Source organism: Nilaparvata lugens, chromosome 12 (assembly GCF_014356525.2).
Source record: "Nilaparvata lugens isolate BPH chromosome 12, ASM1435652v1, whole genome shotgun sequence".
Lineage (NCBI taxonomy): Eukaryota > Metazoa > Arthropoda > Insecta > Hemiptera > Delphacidae > Nilaparvata > Nilaparvata lugens.
The window spans coordinates 29017016-29037273 of record NC_052515.1 but is presented as its reverse complement, the minus strand read 5'-3'; the positions used below and the strand labels follow the sequence as shown (position 1 = coordinate 29037273).

Here is a 20258-nt window from a genome sequence, read left to right as displayed (position 1 = left end):
CTCAAGTGCTATTTTGGCTTCTTTTTCAAACAACTATCTCCATCATAGCGTTACAATTTCATCATAATGTGAAAAGCGATTGCCGACTACAATGCAAATAGAACACTTCAATGAGCGATAATAAAAATGCCAAACAACCAATAAGGCCTAGTGCCCGCACCCACATGCACATTCACCAGCTCACATCAATTTGAACTCAGTTACAGTTCGCTGATCTTAGAAGCTTTCAGAAAAATTTATGTCAACTCAGTCACCGAGCTGAGTGGCCAAAAATAAAAAACGAAATCGAGTTGCAAGGTCACTCTTCAAATATTTATCAGTTTCTTTTGAAAGCGATCATCGCGTCTATAATATTATGCAAATCTATGCATTCATTTTATCACTGGCAGAGATTTGTTGCGAGTGATATAAGCAGTCGTGGCCGAGTGGTTAAGGCGTCTGACTAGAAATCAGATTCCCTCTGGGAGCGTAGGTTCGAGTCCTACCGACTGCGTCATTTTTTTATAGAAAGATATATTTTATAAGGAAGTACAGTGAATAGCATGCCAATTTTTTTTCTTCAAAGAATTCATATTTTCCCATGAATTTCTCCTGTTCTAAGTACATATCACTCAAGTGATACAAGTCCTGCACATATCACCATAGCTAAGATATACTTTTTGTATGATAACAATTAATAGGACCAATGCAATGGAATTTATTGCGATATAAGATGAGGAGTGGAATGATAGGACCAAATTATCTCTCATTGTATCCTACATTCTCGAATGATCACTGTCAAAAGCTTGGTTTGAGTCACTTACACTACCGAACACACACTTTTATAGTAGCTTTGCCTCTCTGACTCTGAAACGGCATATAGGCAAGATATGGTTCGCGGATTCCTACTTTTAGAAAAACATGTTCCAGAATGCCTAGATCCCTAGATGGAGGAAGCACCCTACAGAGTTGAGGTTGCTGTTTTTGAATGGGTAGTATTCTAATCTAGTGGCCCTCCGCCGATAGGCAAAGCTACAGGGCCCGTACTATACAAAGCGGGCTCTCATGACCATATTTGGAATACTTGGGCGTGTCTTGTCTCGACCAATGAAAGTAGAGCTCAACCATTATTGGTCAACAGCTATTGGCCAACCGTAGGGTTTCACCCATACTATATACTCTGCTGCTCACTGTTTAAGCTAAAAGCTTTATCAGAGATTTTTAATGGTGTGTCAACCGGAGTTAGTATCTCAAATTGTTTTAATGAATAAGTGGCTTTGGCCGTTTCCATCCAATACGGATATCTACCACAACAACACAGAAAGTGGATGCTGCACCATTTCCACTGTTATGGGAAAAGCGGATATCATACTACTTGTTCAATATGTGAATATTGTTTGTACTACTTGTTAAATATTTTAGAGTTGAGGATGATAATACTTGTACAATACAAATTGTGTTCAGAGGTAGAGATATACCATAGATGAAGGATAAGTAATTATCCTAATTAAGTAATTATAAGTACCTATATTATCCTTGTCTCTGAATATACTCAATTAGATTTTCCAACTGAATAGATAATTTGAAACAACTCAACTAATAACTAACATTGTCTAAACCTGGATTAACAGGAGAAACATTCGACTCAAGAAGTTGTCTTTAACTTCATTTACATTTCTCCAAATCTATTTCGTTAAGTAATGTTAGTATATTTTGCATTATAATAATAATATCGAGTGACCTGGCTGGCTCAGGTCTGGTATCAGAGTTCTCAGGTCGTAACTAATCAATTTCAGGGCCTCTGACAAGACCTAACGACTGTTTTTTAGACAGCCGGGACCGAAAAATAAACGTGTCCATCCTAAACACTGGAGTGGCCCGAGATAAATATCTTGCCCGGGCCGGGATTTGCATTAGTTTGCATTGTGGATGTGGAATAAATTGGTTTCATGTCCTATGCGTTCATGGTATATTGCAAACAATAATTTATACATACTGTATATAAACCTATGGTTCCAAGATGAAATAGCAAGACTTTATTTGGGAAAAATCTTAGATCGAAGAGCGTTTGATCATTCAGCAATGCTTTAGCAAATATAAAGTACTAGCCGTCAGGCTCGCTTCGCTCGCCATATCCGTCTAGCTAGGGGGCTCCGCCCCCTGGACCCCGACTGGATCGTCCAAGAATGAGATCAGAGGCTCGCTTCGCTCGCCTGCATTTTTCATTTGAGCAATTATCATATGGTAGGACGATCAGTCGGGGATCCAGACTAAACGGCTGGCTAAACGGATATGGCGAGATAAGTATCTCAAATAAATTTAATGGCGTTGACAATAACAAGTAGTTTTCATTCAATATGGATATCTACCAGAACGTCTCCTCCACAAAACAGACTGTGACTGCTGTACGAATTCCACCATTATAAGTGAATGTCATACCGTAGAGAAACAATAGCGTAAGTAGGTATCCCAATTAACGGAATGACTTGAAATTTGGAACTTAAGGTCCTTACACTATAAGGATCCGACACGAACAATTTCGATCAAATGAAATTCAATATGGCGGCTAAAATGGCGAAAATGTTGTCAAAAACAGGGTTTTTCGCGATTTTCTCGAAAACGGCTTCAACGATTTTGATCAAATTCATACCTTGAAAAGTCATTGAAAGCTCTATCAACTGCAACAATTCCCATATCTGTAAAAATTTCAGGAGCACTGCCCCATCTACGCAAAGTTTGATTTTAGATTCTCAATTATCAGCTTTCAGATACAATTTAAACGAGAAATTTCAAGTGGAAAGGATGGCATAGAAATCCTACATTAATGTTCAGTAACATTTCACCTAAAATTGAAAATAAGCTCGAAATTCGAGAAAATGTGATTATTCAATTGCAAACTGTTGATTATATTAAATAGAATTCACTATTTAGAGATAGCAGATCTCGTGTGTATCCAGCGTTATTGTCCTGTCACCAGCTGGTGTGCGCCACACCAGATTTTTAGTGTGATTGAAGATTGCAATACTCGTACAATGCAAATTGTGTTTAGAGGTGAATTATTTTCAAATGATTTTTCAAACAGAAAAAAAATTAAATCAACTCAACTACCAACTAACCTCATGTAAACCAGGATTAACAGAACGAACTGGGAAGATTTGGTTAATTTTATTTCAATTTTTTCAATCTATTTTGTTGAAATCTTTGTATACTGAGCATCTTGATGAATGTGAAATAAATTTGATTTGATGTCAAATATCCACACCAGTATATTTTATACAATAATCTGCACTTGTTTTGATGGTGGAATAGGGAGATTTGATTTGAGAAAATTATAGATTGAAGTGCATTAAAATTGAAATTGAAATTATCTTTATTCTTCTTCTTAGAAAGTAGAAACAATATATAATATACATATACAAAACTTGAAGAAGTTTCCTCAAATGGGCAAAGCCTGTTCTATGAGCAATTATCATGTAGAGTTAATACTGACAAATACTGTAATTACAGGGAATGATAAAGAGCCGAAGTATACACAATGCAATTAAGTCCCCACAAACAAACATCTACCTCCTATTCAAACAGATCTGACAGAATTAAGTGAATTAGAATCTGAACAACAATCTATTTAGCAGCAGCTAGGCAAACGCTGAGACAAGAGAACAAGTCAACCAGCAACTTTTGCAACCAGAATATTCAAATTTGTTTAGCGCGTTTGACGGTTGGCACAACTGGAGGGACTTGCAAGCGCGCGTGTGCTTGTGTTCGCGTGCGTAGGTTGTGTGGTGAAGGCGGAGGGGGACAGGTGGCGAAACTTTCACCACAGAATTTTGGAGGCCACGTGTATACACGTGCAATAGTTGGCTCCCCCTTCAGCAAACTACCTCGCCCACCGTCATTAGAACCACGTGGAGGTTGATGACGTAGTGCAAGGTACCTTCTTAGGGCCTATAGTGAGGTCCACGCTCTTTTTAGACTGCATGCATACTCGCAATATCTAATGCTGGTCTGGTAATAGTGAAGTCTACAGAATAGTAGGGGTGAATATAGAGGGGTAATGGGAAACTACTGTAAAATGGAGGATTGTGGAGAAGAGGAAGAGGAGGAGCAGGTAGTGGAGGAGCAGTACGAGAATGAGAAGAAGAATAAGAAGAAGAAGAAGATGGAGAAGAAGAAGAAGAGGAGGAAAACGTGTTCAATACATTTCAATATTATCAATTCAAATGCCGGAGAGAAATATCACAAGTATTCTTAGATTAATTTTTCTCTCCCAACCATCTGAATAATGAACAGTTTTTGGGAAAATAAAATAAAGATTAAATATTGTGTTGGTGTTCTATTTTGTAGTGTAATAATAATAATAATAATAATAATAATAATATTAATAATAATAATAGTGATGTATGTTGTAGATGGAAGAGGAGTGAGAGAAGACAGATAGTGTTTGAGTATACAATAAGCAGAATCTGAGAAAAAACAGTAATATAAGAAACAAATGAAGAATATTATAAGTTTTGTTTAATAAGAAGTTGGTGGAGAAGGAGAAGATGAAAGAAAAGAAGGAGTTGGAGGAGGAGTAGAAGAATTAGAAGATGGAGGAGGCGGAGGAGAAGAAGAAGGATGAGAAGGATTAGAAGGGTTGGAAGGAGAAGTATAAGTAGAAGGGTTGGAAGGAGGAAAAGGGGGAGTGATAGAAGGAGGAGAAGAAAAAGAAGATCAAGAGGAAGACAAAAAATGAAGGGGAAGGATGAGAGGGATGTGGACGAGGAAAATAGAAGGAGAAGGTAGTGGAGTATCATAAGGAAGACAAGAAGGTAGACAAGGAGGATGTGGTGGTGAAGTGAGTGTGGAGAAAGACCAGGAAGAAGTAAAATAGTGTACATACTAGTTGGGCTGGAGGCTAGGGAAAACCTAGAAAGTAATAGTGCAATAAGTAGAAGGGGAAACCCCCAAAGGGGAACCCCCAAAAAACTTGCAGGCTTCCTGCATGATGACTGATGTTTGTTGCGGGGTTGTGGGTGGGCGGAAGAGTAGTAGAGTGAAAAATTAGGGGAGAAGGTATATGACCGTGACTGGGGATGGTTCGCACGCAAATAGAAAAGCTTTAGTGACGTGGATAGGGTGACTGTTTGTTCAACAGCTCTGTGAAACGAACCTTAGCTGGTAATCCATGTTCCAGATTCAAGTTCAAATTTATCAATAATATAAACTTTTTGGTCAGGGCTACTCTTTTTTATCAGGAAATAGAAAATCTAAATACCATCTTATCATGAATACCCTTATATAAATACCCTTTTGCTATGATGTCTTAAGTTTTATTTCAAATAATTATTACGTTGTGATGCATGCATATTGCGCCCTTTCAAGATATTATAATCATGTACAAAATTTGGTGAAATAAACTCAATTCAATTCAAATTCTTATTAAAACGTTCTATTCACAACGTGTTTCAACATGAAACATTGAAACATGTTGTGAATAAAAATATTTATTTTAATGAAGTGTACTTGGATTTTCTATTTCCTGACTAATAATATCTTTTATGTTACAAGATTATGTGCGTTTACATAGACGGAAATCGCAGCTTGAAAGTTGAAAATTACAAATTCTAACTATACTCTGTACAGAATTACTTCTGACTTGGGATGGACATGCGCAGCCGAGAAAGCATACAGCGGGAGTGATACAGAGGCGCGATGTTGCCGTTTTGAAGCGGCCAGCGATCTCCAACTTCTAGTGACTCTGTTCATGTGCTCATGCTACTCATGCAAAGTTTCCTGTCTAAAAGCGGTCAAACGACTGACAAATTGGCAACTGCGCTTCTATCAATGACTCTATTAATCACTGTAATTGGTTGATCTCCCTCCATTTCTCTGCGCTGCATATTTTTCCAGGTCTGAAGTAGATTTATACGGACTATAAGTAGAACTCTTCTTGTAAGACTCATATACAGGAGCACTGCCATTATTCATGTACATCTTTGTAAGAGAATACTCCAACATATTTCACAGACTATGTGAAATTTAAGGATTGAGGTAGTACAATTGATGATGGTCGACACTCATTCTCCGAAAATAAAAAATACGGTAGTCACCTGTTTATAAGGGGATTGGAAAGAGAACTACCAAATGGAATTTGGTAGTAGAAACAAACTACAGAAATTTACAGTGTCGATAAACTTTGAAATTTGCCTTTTTCAAATCAGGCTTGATATGATAATTAAGAATAACTTGAAGATTAGAATAGAATAGAGAGAATGATTTATTATTAAAGTTTACACAATACAATATGTAAGAAACACACATTTACGGTTTGATTAGACAATCGTTGGACGCGAACTTGAAGACTATTAATTTCAAGGAATATAATGTATGGAATATAACTATGTAAATAGCGTTAATTCTTAAAAATCACAATCGAAAAGATGTTCTGGAACCACAAAATAATGAAGTCTTCATTAGACAGTCTACTTGATTTTAGACAGTCTACTTAAATACTTAGACAGTCCAATGAGGACACTTTGACAATATTATTCTGTTGTATTATTTATTTTGAGGGTTTGGCTTCAATACACAATTGGAATAGAGCTTATATCCTCAAACGTTTTTTCTACAGAGTAAGAATAGATGTTTAATGAACGTACAGATTTGATGGAAATTCAATGAATTAACATCGTACGTGATCTGACGAAAAGAATAAATTTTCAATGAACATAATTCGGATTTGATGAAAATTCAATCAATTTTCAACATAATTTGGAGGTATTTAGGAGTGCACAAACTTAATTCCCGAAAACTCACTGCTTCTATCGTGCGTTTCAAGGCTGGAACATGCTTGCACGAACCCCCTCCCCACCACACTTTCCCATGCACTGCAATCGCATGCTATATCTCCCTAAAAACCTCGCCACAATCTTTTTTCTCATTTCCTTTCATGCATCGATTCCCCTTCATATTCTCAGTCATCGATTTGCTGCAAACCTTGAAGGGAGAAGGTTAAGGCAAGTCCAACTCCTTTCACTCGCCATCCCACAATGCACCTGACCACACTACACAGGCATTCACTATAACTGTCAGCTTTTCTTACAAATCACATCAATACTCCCCATCCAAACAGTGCTGACAGAGGTTTGTCACAAACTAATTGATTTTGCTAATCCGGTGGATTGGTAAGTATATTAAAATTCACTTCAAACAGTCAGAATTCCTAATAAATAACTGCATACTTTCCATTCAACTAATTATGTCCTGCCAACCATCCAACCAAACTGTCATTAGGTTGAATGTGGAAAATTAATGTTATTTTATTAGAAATACTGACGGTTTGAAGGGAATGTCACTACAGCGACCTTGTCATAATTGTGTGAGGAGTGGCAGTGTTATTGAACTACTTATGCAAGCCAGGTTGCTACTGTTGATGAAAAGTTGATTATTGTGAGAGCAAATTTCGAAAAATATTGATCGTGTTAAATTTGTTGACATGACAGATAAGGAAAAAAGTGAAAATGTTTTCCTTCAACATAAATCAACAATATTGAACGAACTGTTGAAGTTTCAAAAAGTGTATTTCATTTCACGTGATGAAAGATAATTAGCCAACATTTTTTTTTCATTGGACCGAATTTATATCAACTTGTCACTAATATGTTAGAATGAAGGATGCACTTGAATATTAATATGTCTCTCAAATATTCTTGATAAAACTAGCCTACAACACCTTTATAATAACTTTGTAATTTGCTATTTATTTATTTTATTTGAATATTACAACAGTGTGATAGTATCCCTCCACCTGTAAGCTATTCTAGGGATATATGAAAATAATTCAATACATACAATAAAGCAATCAATAACAATAGTTCTGTTTTCTTAATCGACCTGATTATATTTCCTCATTTTTCTTGGCTGGCTGGTGACTATAATGCAATTCAATTCAATACAAGAATTTTTCACTTTTATACCGACATTTAGTTAATTTTCATATCCGGCTAACCATTCTTCATCACTGTCGACAATGGGCTCATAGAATTTGAAAGCCTTATGAACAATATTAATAAGTGCTGCTAACATTCAAATAATTTATTTAATCAATAAAGACAGAAACACATAATCTTGAAATGATTGGGAATGGGAAACAGGCTCATAGCTCCTACTATCCCATTCCCGAATTTTGATTGGAAATTAGTCCAAATGTTTTCCTTCAAATAAATCAACAATATTGAACGAACTGTTGAAGTTTCAAAAAGTGTATTTCATTTCAAGAGATGAAAGATAATTAGTCAACAATTTTTTTCATTGGACCATATCTCAATTACGAGATTAAGATTGACTGCATGTCGGTATGAAAGTGAAAAATCAGTTGTAAGAGTATAATATAATTCAAGTAGACCAAGAAAAAAGCATTATCCTCAATTCCATAGCTTACACCACGGATTCCAGAATACACTACCTAGATACCTTGGCTTAAACTACACATTTAAGTTTCCATATTTGCAATGTTTTATTCATAAATATTGTAATAGCATAGAATAGCTAATCAAGATTTCCCTATTTTAATAGTGAACGATAATGATAGGTAGCAATGTACCTAGAATACATGGTATTCTACATCTTATCTTCACCACTGTTATCTGGGTTATTTAAAAATTATTTTACTGTTATTCTGGGTACATTGGATGGATAATGAATTGAAATTGAAATTTATTCACAACGCTGACATGTTTTACAAATATTTTTACAATGCAATAATTATAATTAAACAGTATGATGATGGAGAAAAGAAAAGAGCTTCAGTAGCTTAACATCTGTGGTTGACGTTCTACACCATTGTACCTAATTGAATACAATTCAATATTTAAATAAAATAACACATAACTATTGAGCTGCGTTTACACCAAAGTTATAAACAAAATGTAAATAACTTAATCCTTATTGATTCTATTAGATTGCACGTTACTTATCATACACATGATGAACATAATTATGTTTTCAAGCTCTGTTCAATCTAATAAAATCTATAAGGATTAAGCTATTAACAAAATATTAATAGCTTTGGTGTAAATGCAGCTTTATATTGTCAAATTCTACAGTGACTCAGTCGATTTCAATATGCTTCTGAAGTCCACAAATTTGAGTTGTGTAATGACACATTTGAGTTGGGACGTTTGAAAGCTATAACTACGATATTGGTAAAGAAGTGAATTTGAAAAAACACTCCAATCTAAATAGAGTATACCATTTTTTTCAAAACAACTCATGTGTTTCCCTGTGTATTGCGCATAACAATCACATCCTTTTCGCTGTCTGTTTTGCATGACATTCTGAAAAACACACACAAATAGCCAGCCATCACTTTTGTTGTCACCATCTTTTCCCGGAAAGGTTAGATGTCGAATTTGGAGAGTTTTACACTGAGATTCCCTTCAAACTGTCAGCATTACTCTATTGAATAACATCAATGCCTCCCATTTAAATGAAGCTGACAGATTAGAGTGAGCCTGACAATAGCAAACAACAATGTTTGCAAGTTGAAGCTGAGATTGGCCCCCCTACAAGGAAAAGTTGTCAGAAATGCTGGGGTTCAGTGACCGTTGATAAATAATGGTTACAATAGATGTGCCTAGCGTACAGCGTTGGAAAGTTTTTATTTCTGTGATTTTTCAACTAAATTCAACCTAGAAGCATAGGGTACAGGTGGAGATAAATCGTAAGCTACTCTCCGCCAATATTGGGATTTGACATTTTTCGATGATAATGTTATTCCTTCGGTAAATTTCCGTCACGTCTATATATCTTCATAATCAGAAGATAATCCATTATGTGCTATCCAAGAGGAAAATTTGATTCATCTGTTACAATATATGGGATGTTACATGAAATGTTTGACATATTATAGCCAAATAGGTAGCTCACACAATTTCAATAAATCTACTCAAGTATTCTTCAAGGGAAAAAGTACTGTACTAACTACAATTCAAGCCACATAGTATTACAAGATGAAATACTATGTTATAAAGTAAGGTGAGTATATAGATCATTTCTATATAATTGCGAACTTTATTCAAAATGAAAATTTAATTGTATTGGTATTCCAGAAAACATGAATTGTTTGACAACATACTTGTATTTGTAGTATAATTCCAGTCTCGAAGTTGTACTAACAAGAACTTAATATATTTGTATTACAATTCCAGACACGAAGTTGTACTAGGACTTTATTCAAAATAATATATAATCTTATATCTAATATTGGATTCATCTCATCTGAAATTGGAGCATTTATCATGTTTCCATAATAGAGAAAGTGAAGGAGTAACAGGTAAGTGGAAGCAGCATTATTTGAAAATAATATCATCATTTTCATAATTCAAGCACGATAGTATGAAATTCATAACATTCCTCTAGGATACCATGATCCAAATCATCCTCTTTCTGTATTGCATATGAATCATGAATATAATATAAAACCTTGTAAGCACTTTATCGAAAAAATAACATTAAAATCAGGAAAAGTCATATTCAATCGAAATAAAATTATGAAGATATTTTTTCGTTACCTAATAGTTATATATCTTTAAATAATAGTTCTATATGTTTAAAGAACTATGCAATTTTAAGTGATATTACCGTACTACAATAATGGAATCGAAGAGATTATTCTGTGATAGATATTGATCTAGGGATTTAATCGGTAATGGACAATTTATAATCGTAATTTCACTCAAATGAAGTTTGAACTGGTTCGATTTGAATTCAATAGAATAAAATATCAAAAGCACACTTCTTTGTGTTGAATGTGATCTCGTAGTTTATTCCACGTAGTAAAACTTTCCATCTATTCACAGATCCCAAGATCCCAAGTGATCAAAAATCATCGTCACATCACGTGCCAATTATCCTAAAGACTATTCATGACATCCAAATGAGTTTGAAATTTAGCTGACAATTGTCGAAGTAGGTCATAGTCTGGCAACTGGTTGGTTGATTGACTATTGACAAGCAATTTATAATGCATCGATTGCTATCAGCAGTTGTATTATTTTGGCAGTGGTACAGGTCACAGCCTTCACAATGTGCCACTTACACTTGCTGATACAACATAATTGCCTTGGCTATTATTTATTCTACAGATGTTTGGTGTCAACTACTGAACTCCTTGGCATTTTGGCTTGCTCCTACATCTTATTCTGCCACCTCCTTCCCAATGTCTTCTGCTTGCAGTCTTGCTCTTCTTTATGTTCTCTTTCTCTTAATTTTCCAGCTTTTCTCGTCTCTTTTTCTTGCCATCTAGTTTTTATTCTTTTCTATTTTTTTCCAGCTATTTTTCCCCTAATGTCCTTCGTATCTTTTTCTAGAATAAGGAATAAATTATTAATTTATTTTTCTCAAAATGTTCAACATTACACCAAACATTTTATATTTCTCAACTTATTCTCGGTTTCCCTCGAAATTTCTCAATTGTGGTTGCTTTCCTATTCCCCCTCCATTTTTCTCTTCTCGTTTCTCTTCTTTATCTTTTCCGTTTTTCATCTCCCATCGTCATCATCCTCCCAATTACTCATGCACAAGCCTTAACTTATGTGGGCATCAAGTTATCCCGGTATATTATCTGATATTAAGTAATATTAATTGCTTTAATAATAATATCGAGTGACCTGGCTGGCTCAGGTCTGGTGTCAGAGTTTTCAGTTCGCACCTGATTAATTTCACGGCCTCTGACATGACCTAACGACTGTTATTCGGTACCCGGGACTGACGTTTTAACGTGTCCATCCGAAACACCGGAGTGGACTTTATTAATTATTGCCGATTCTTAATAATATGGAATCAATTTCATCTCAAACATGTTTTTATAATAAATTGAGTTAACATTCTGTGTTCATTATAATCATTGAGACCCTAAAAATGATTTAGCAACTATGCGGAGTTTGAAAAAGATAGAGCAATCTGCTTTGTCAAATAACAGACAAGGATAGCAAACCAATGTTAATCAGATGCAGACTATGACATGAATAGTTTATATTGATAGTTTTCATAGTTTATAAGAGATATTAATAGTTTATAGTGATTTATTATTCACACCTTGAAATCTTCCCTGCTTAAATACTCTTTCAATTTTTGTTCTTGCTACTTGATACTCTTCTTCTCATCGTCAGCTCCTGTTTCTGCTTCTCATCCTCCTCCTCCTCCTCCTCCTCCTCCTCCTCCTCCTCCTCCTCCTCCTACTCCTCCTCCTCTTCCTCTTCATCCTCCTCCTCATCACCTCCTTGAACCAAAGGCCAATCAAAACTGGTTGTCACCAATACTGCATTGTATGCCAACTACGTGTTTCAGCATGTCAAACAGGCCTCAAACTATTTAGGCTCTGGTAGGCCTCTACTTATTTCAAAGTTGGCACAACTGTTTCAAGGAAGTCAGGTTTCGGCTGTTTGGCAAGCTAATATTATCGGCATGCGAACACGCACTTTTTTATACGCACACGAGGAGAAGAAGAAAAACTAAGAAGATCGAAGAAGAATAAAGCCCGTACTCTGGTGCCTTGACCCCACTCTGAGGCATGTGTGTGTGTGTGTGTGTGTGTGTGTGTGTGTGTGTGTGTGTGTGTGTGTATGTACTCCTTTTGGCAAGGCCCACCTCTCTTCAAATCCCCCCTGTGACTCCCCCTAGAGCCCCCAACCTATCCAAATCCCTCCAAATGACATTACAGTTATAATGGCAAACTGCTTTTCGGCAAATATTTTGGAACTAACACTGTAGGCCTACTGACGAGACTGCTTGTTAACGCAGAAGCGAGTATTCATTACAAGGTGAAAGATGTCTAAACAGTGTATGAATGGTGATGCTGTTACCAAAGAATGTATTGACTGATGATTTTCCTGAAATAAATTCTTACAATTTTTGTACGATTCTATAAATTCTTGTAATTTGAAGATTTTATCATTAAATGCTATTGAAAACAGCTAAGCTATGACTAGAATTCTTTTAATCTACAGATGGAAAATCTCGGGCTGACAAATAATTTTTACATTCCTTTCCCTATTACCACAGGTAAGGAAAGTATTGATTTCCGAAAAAAATTAAGGTACCCCAATTTCTAAATTTCTATACGTTTCAAGGTCCCCTGAGTCCAAAAAAGTGGTTTGTGTGTGTGTATGAGTGTATGTGTGTCTGTGTACACGATATCTCATCTCCCAATTAACGGAACGACTTGAAATTTGGAACTTGAAGTCCTTACACTATAAGGATCCGACACGAACAATTTTGACCAAATGCAATTCAAGATGGCGGCTAAAATGGCGAAAATGTCGTCAAAAAACAGGGTTTTTCGCGATTTTTCTCGAAAACGGCTCCAACGATTTTGATCAAATTCATACCAAAAAAAGTCATTGATAAGCTCTATCAACTTCCAAAAGTCCCATATCTGTAAAAATATCAGGAGCTCCGCTTCATCCATGCAAAGTTTGATTTTAGATTCTCAATTATCAGGCTTCAGATACAATTTAAACAGAAAGACTTCAAGTGGAATAGATTGAGCATGAGAATCTCTACAATTAATGTTCAGTAACATTTTCACCTAAAATTGAAAATAAGCTCTAAATTCGATAAAATGTGATTATTTCAATTGCAAAGTGTTGGCAACAATTGATTCTATGAAATCATTCACTATGAAGAGATAGCAGACATCGTTTGTCTCCAGCGTTATTGTCCTGACACCAGCTGGCTCAGATCTTTGAATTAGTAGACTTTAGATGCGCGGGAACACTAGCGTCAGGTAATCAATTTTCGTAACGGAAAGGAAAATTGTGTGAGTGCGCCACACCAGATTTTTTGAATAGTAGCGCTCATCGAATTCTAGCTGTTTACCCTGTTGTCAATATTTGTAGTAGCAGAGGTCATCGGGGTGAATTACAGCATTTAATTTGGATTTTCGTTTAATAATAATTATTAATTCTTTGAATCATCATCATCATCATCGTCGTCGTCATGGATTAGGCTTTTCAAGCCTGTTCCGGCGTCCATCTCTTCCTCGGTCTACCAATACTTCTTTTCCCTATTTATATTGGCTTGTGGAGTAGGGCATTTAATAGGACACGGTATTTTTGCATTCTTTAAATAAAATAAATAATAAATAATCTTATATTGATCCAAACTTGAGTAAACAACTTTCTTTTCTGATGTGGGCTCTTGAATCTGTCCATCAGAACATTTAGAGCCAAGCCACATGAGGTGTTTTTCAGTCAGATGAGTCAGCGGGGTAGGAAGCTCTCCGATTGGCTGATTATCAGGTGATTCCCGCAAGCCAACCCAATCAGCCAATCGGAGAGCTTCTTGTCCTGCCGACTAGTCTGGAAAACGCCTCATGGCTTTGCCCTGAATGTTCTGGTGGAAAGAAACAACAGCTCATATCAGCAAATTGCTTACTAAAGTTTTGACCAAGATGAGATTATTCTATTATCTATTTTATCAATCAAACTCTAGTCATAGTCTAGCTGTTTTCAAGAGCATTGAATAATAAAGTCTTCAATGAACAAGATTTTAAAGTATTGCAATAAAATTGTCAGAAAACATTTCAGCTGAGTTTTGGCCACTTCAAATACGACATTTGTAGTCTCCTATCATCCAGGAACAATACCCTAAAATGTTCGACACTACTTCTGAAACACTCTGTATTTCAATAATAATTAAAATTCCAATTAAATGCTGCACCAATCACCCCAAAGACTTCTGCTACTGCAAATATTGACATCAGGGTAATTTAATATTATTTGAACAAATGCAACTTCCAATTTATTTCCATCATCATATATTTCATTCGTATGCATAGTCTTTGGCAATATAGAGGTTCTTCAATATATTTTCTGTTCTTGTCCGCGTGCACCACGTCTACTATTTCTAATTTAGTTGAAATAAGTCTCCCACATCACATTTTGTAGCAACAATAAAGCACATATAAAAATGAGCCGGCCACCCTAAAAAGCTGGTAAGCTATTTTTTTTGGCAGAAGGGTTTGAGAGTATCGCGTGCTGAATCCAACATGGCTGCCAACCCTGAACCCCACGTGCACAGGGGTGGCTGAATATTTTCAAAAATTGACCAGAGAGGGTTTTTGGGCAAGGTACAAAGCGAGGTGCCAGGTTGGGTTTAGAGCTGTTTTAATCCTCTAGAAAAAACTAATTGTGTTTTGAGTACAATCATTCTCGATCTGGCAAAACACTGGAAGAGGCCTACTACCTGTTATCACCCAAGGATTAAGTTATAGAATTGAAGAGTGTGACATCTGAAAGACATACTCCCCAAAAAGTAATATAGAATAAAGTCTATTAGAGTATAAGAGTACTATAGTAGTAGTTTGGATTGACATGAATTGATATACTATGATGGTTTGATGAAGAAACAAAGGTTCTGGGTAAATCCCAGAGTCAAGTTCACTTTTGTTAGAGACAATATTTTTTATCCAATGGAACAGTCTTGTATTCTCTGGAAGAGAGACCGTTAGAACTTCCAGTAGAATATTTTTCACATGAGAATTACAGTATCGAGCTGAAAATATAGTAAATTCTTCGCTCAAATCCTCAGCAACACCTAGTGCAACACTATTCTAAATGTTGAAATATGCAGAATTATCAAAACAATAGTCCCTGAACAAAGTTACAGTCTAAAATTGAAGTCTGTAGAAATTGTTATTAAGACTCTCAGTTAGAATAATATCAGAAATAGAATTATTACAAGGCAAAATATCATTAAATAATTTACTCACTCAAAATTACAGCAGAAACGAGGATCTAGTTTGTTTACTCACCTGGAATCAGAAATATTATTCATTTATTTATTTGCAAAAGCACATAATAATATTCAATTTATGGAATTATCGATGAAAATAATATTATTAATAGGCCTACTACTATAAATGGTGCATTACTAATGAAGTACAGAAATTACATGCTTGTAAATGGAAGATACAAAATATGAAAATGGTTGGAATTTGCATTGTACCCTTCTGCGTTTTGTAAGTTTCAATATGCATTTCACAAATATTATATAACAGCAAGACTTGTTGTACACCAGTACAAATTGCATGAGTAAAAAATTGCATATTGTTATGTGAACAATCTATTTCCAATACGATCTATTCCCAGGTTCTCTTTCTAGAAATCATTGAATTTCACCAACGAGATCTGATTAATCAAGTATGCTTTCTGTTACAGCAGTGTCATGATACCCTGGTCAGAACTTTTACAGTTGATGAAGGAGAAGAAGAAGAAGAAGAAGAAGAAGAAGAAGAGAAGAAGAGAAGAAGAAGAAGAAGAAGAAGAAGAAGAAGAAGAAGAAGAAGAAGAAGAGAAGAAGAAGAGAAGAAGAAGAAGAAGAAGAAGAAGAAGAAGAAGAAGAAGAAGAAGAAGAAGAGAAGAAGAAGAAGAAGAAGAAGAAGAAGAAGAAGAAGAAGAAGAAGAAGAAGAAGAAGAAGAAGAAGAAGGAAAGGAGGAGAACATTTCAATATTATCAATCCAAATGCCGGAGAGAAATAGCACAAGTATTCTTAGCTTTTCTCTCCCAACCATCTGAATAATGATAATTTTTGGGAAAATAAAATAAAGATTAATAATGATTGTGTTGGTGTTATATTTTGTAGTGTAATAATAATAATAGTGTTGTATGTTGTAGGACTTTTACAGTTGATGAAGAAGAAGAAGAAGAAAAAGATAAAGTGTGTAGGGTAAGGAGCTTAGGACGAAAATTTCATCGTGAAATGTTAGATTTAAAAAGAAGCCCGTCTATTTCCGCCAAGAACCCTGCTAAGCTCTACAAGTTCGCCTGGCTTAAGTCTCTCCTTCTCCTCCTCATCAGCCTCTTCCTCCTACTCCTCCTCATCCTCATTCTTCCACCACACCACCTCGTTCCTTCTTCTTCTCGATTCTTCGCCAGTATAGGAGCAAAGAGGACAACACTAGGAAAGTTGTTGAGAATGAGTGAGACAGAGCAGACTTTCTGGTGTTGGTGTATTGTAAACAGACGTCTAATTATAGAACTGCGCCAAGTGAGCGAGTCTCTATGGCGTCGCCACTAATAAAACATGCGCAAGGGTTTTTGTGTTCTGAAATGTTGGCTCCAATCTCACCAGGATACGAATCTATTTGAAAACATTGAGTCGTCTCTTCTTTCACAGCCAACTGAATGCTAAAAGATCATTCAAGTCGAATTATCCAAGGAAGATGAGAGTCAATGATCAGAGTCGGTTGTTGAATGATGAGTTGATTTGCAATGATTTGAGAACCATCAAGTGAACTAGCATTTTATTCGATAGAAATGAGTAGAAGGAAAAAATAATCAATTACATTTCTATTTTTTCCTTCAAATCCCAATCAAATGATTCAATGAAAATGAGAGTCTGTTGTAAAATGATCAATTCTTGATTTGCAGATTTATAATTTACTAGCAGGTAACCCGTGCTTCGCAAGGGTCTTTCTTAAAACTTGACGTAATGAAATCTAGAAGAATTCAAAATAGGCCTATAAGAATCCTCGGTTGATTAAGAATTTATATGCTGCATTTCAAGTAAATCAGTATGACAACCTTTCAATTAAAAAAAGAAGTTGGATTCAAAATGGCGGAAAAAATTTGGGTGTGACGGAAAACCTGTTTTTATAATTCGAAAAGGATCCCCAATCATACCTATCTTCTAATTTCCCTTTTGAGAGAAATCTTCTGCTGCTTCCATACAAACTGGAAGCCTGACAAATAATTGAAAACTTGACAAACTGAAAACTTGATGTAATCAAATCTTGAAGAATTTAAAATTGGTCTATAACCACCCTCGGTTAAGCAAGAATCTATATGCAAAATTTCAAGTTAATCATTCCAGTAGTTCTGACGTGATAATGCGTCAAACATAATGTCCCTATACTTTACACCTGTATAGGCTACGTTTATAATCCAGTTCTTTCCTTTATTATAGTATAAAAGATGATACATGGATGGATGATCATTGTTATTTTACTAAAAGATAGAATAAGTTGGATAGTTTCCCTTTCAGAGGGAGTTTTGACAACCCACAAAACTCATTTTTCATTTAAAGATATAACGAAAATGTGCATATGACCTTATTTTTTTGCTCAGCTTGCCAAAATACCCCTCATTCCAATATTAAAATTTTCGGCTGATTGTACAGTGAGTCAGTCATTCTATCAGGGCTCGAATAATTATTTTGAAATTTTAATTTAATAAAAATGTAAGAATATAATATTTCTTTATGTAAATAACAACACCTTCATTCAAAGACATATTAACTGTATGCGTTTTCAAATTGCCGATACAGCATTGATGAAACTGTAGACGTTTATTTAGCACTTTGTCTCAAAAATTGTTCTAGCTGAAAATTAATAATCCACGCCACGTGTAGGCCTAAACATTGCATCAGGAAAACGAAGTTTCAAAACTATGTTTTTCAGGTAGAAAGCAATATAGAAACAGATGTTCCTTTTTTAATTTCGACCATATTATTTGGTGATTTTTTAATGAAATTGAATGTACCATTAATGAAATTTAAACATTAATTATGGAAAATCTAGAAGGAAAATTAAAATTTGGGCTTCCAGGTGCACGAGATTGATATTTTTAGAATCTATGTGCAAAATTTGGAGATCTAAATCATTCCCGTTTTTCCGGTATGCAATCCACAAGTTGACATGTTCTGATGCGAACAAACGAACAAACGAACACACGAACACACACAACCCTACTCTCTCTTATTATATAGAAGACCTAGGATATGAATCCATTCTAAAACATTGAGTCAACTTTTTTTCAGCGATAAAAATGCTTCACTAGCTTGCTTTTAAAATTATCACAAGTGACAGTCAATGATCCTATAGTGAGGTCCTCGTTATAATGGCAGTATTTGATTAGCATTGGTGTTGCTATCCTAGTATATCATTCGACAAAGCAGATAGTGCTATCCTTAGCTTTGTAGCGTTGCCAAATAGTTTTTAATCATGTAGAAATATAATTAATCAACAAAATATTATATCTCAATCATAAAAATGTATTATTAAATTATAGAAAAATATTTTTTCTTGGCAAATAATATTGATTATTTAAAACAAGAATGAACCATTAATATTACATCAGATATACTGGTATCAGCTAACTTCTATAGAAGACAGTGAGAAAGCACCAAGGCAGAGAATCAGTTAATCATATGTTCTCCTTGGCAACTGTCATTATAACGTGGACCCCACCATAGTTCACTTGCTTGCTCTTTAAATTATTTCAAAAAATTAAACGTCAATAATCTTAGTAAGTTGTTGACAAGTGCCGACAAGATATCATCGTTGAAACGCACTTAGTTCATAGACCCACCCTCACTCACTTCCCAAAAGTAGCTAGCTAAAGAATATCAGTTCACAATATTACCATAAAATCCTCCAACACTTTATAAGGCACTACTTCTAAGACAAAAAACAAAATTAATCTCGTATAAGTTAGTCAGATTTCTCCTTGGAACTTTCTACAGTGACACTCACTTCAAACTGACAGCATTCCTCATTGCATAGCATCAATGCTTTGCATTCGAACAATGCTGACAGTTCATCATTTGAGATGCCTGGAGGCGTACGAGGTATCAGTGTACATTATGTGTGCGTATCGATGTCACCACAGAAATACTGCAATGTGATTGGTGATTGGGGCAGCAAGGCTAAGCAGTGCACACGTCATATGATATCACACCACTTTCCATACCACTGCTACAAACAGCTACTTCTTGCAGCGTATCTGGTGAATAAAGATGCGCTCTACTATTTTTCACTCCTTGTTCCACTCCTCAACTAGACTCTGTTCCTCCATATTCTATCATCATCTACTTGTTCTTGTGATCTTGTACATAGCGATATGTTGGATTTGTAGCATCTGAATTTAAAAATCCATGTTGTGAAAATAATTAAGGACTGAAAATTTTGTGGAGTGAACAACCACAAGACTTAACATATTTCGGATTATGTGTAACCTTACCTAAATTTGGTAGAGGAATAGCACAAGGTTACCTTTTTTTCTCTCTCCCTGTCATTCTGATGATGTACTTATCGTATCAATTAATAAAGAATAAAGAATACTTTTACTGTTTTGTTCTAATCCCTTATTTGATACTTTCAGGTAACTGATGCTCCGCGAAGGTCTAATTAAAAACTTGACAAACTGAAAACTTGACCTACTGAAATCTTGAAGAATTTAAAATAGGCCTATAACCAACCTCGGTAAATTAAGAATCTTATGCGAATTATTCACTT

The 20258-nt window shown here is 35.3% G+C and overlaps 1 non-coding gene across 1 annotated transcript; it reads left to right on the top strand.

The window, feature by feature from the left end:
• Nucleotides 1-411: 411 nt before the first annotated feature.
• Trnas-aga lies at nt 412-493 on the top strand. Its single transcript has one exon. It is a non-coding gene; the product is annotated as a tRNA-Ser (tRNA).
• The last annotated feature ends 19765 nt before the right edge of the window (nt 494-20258 follow it).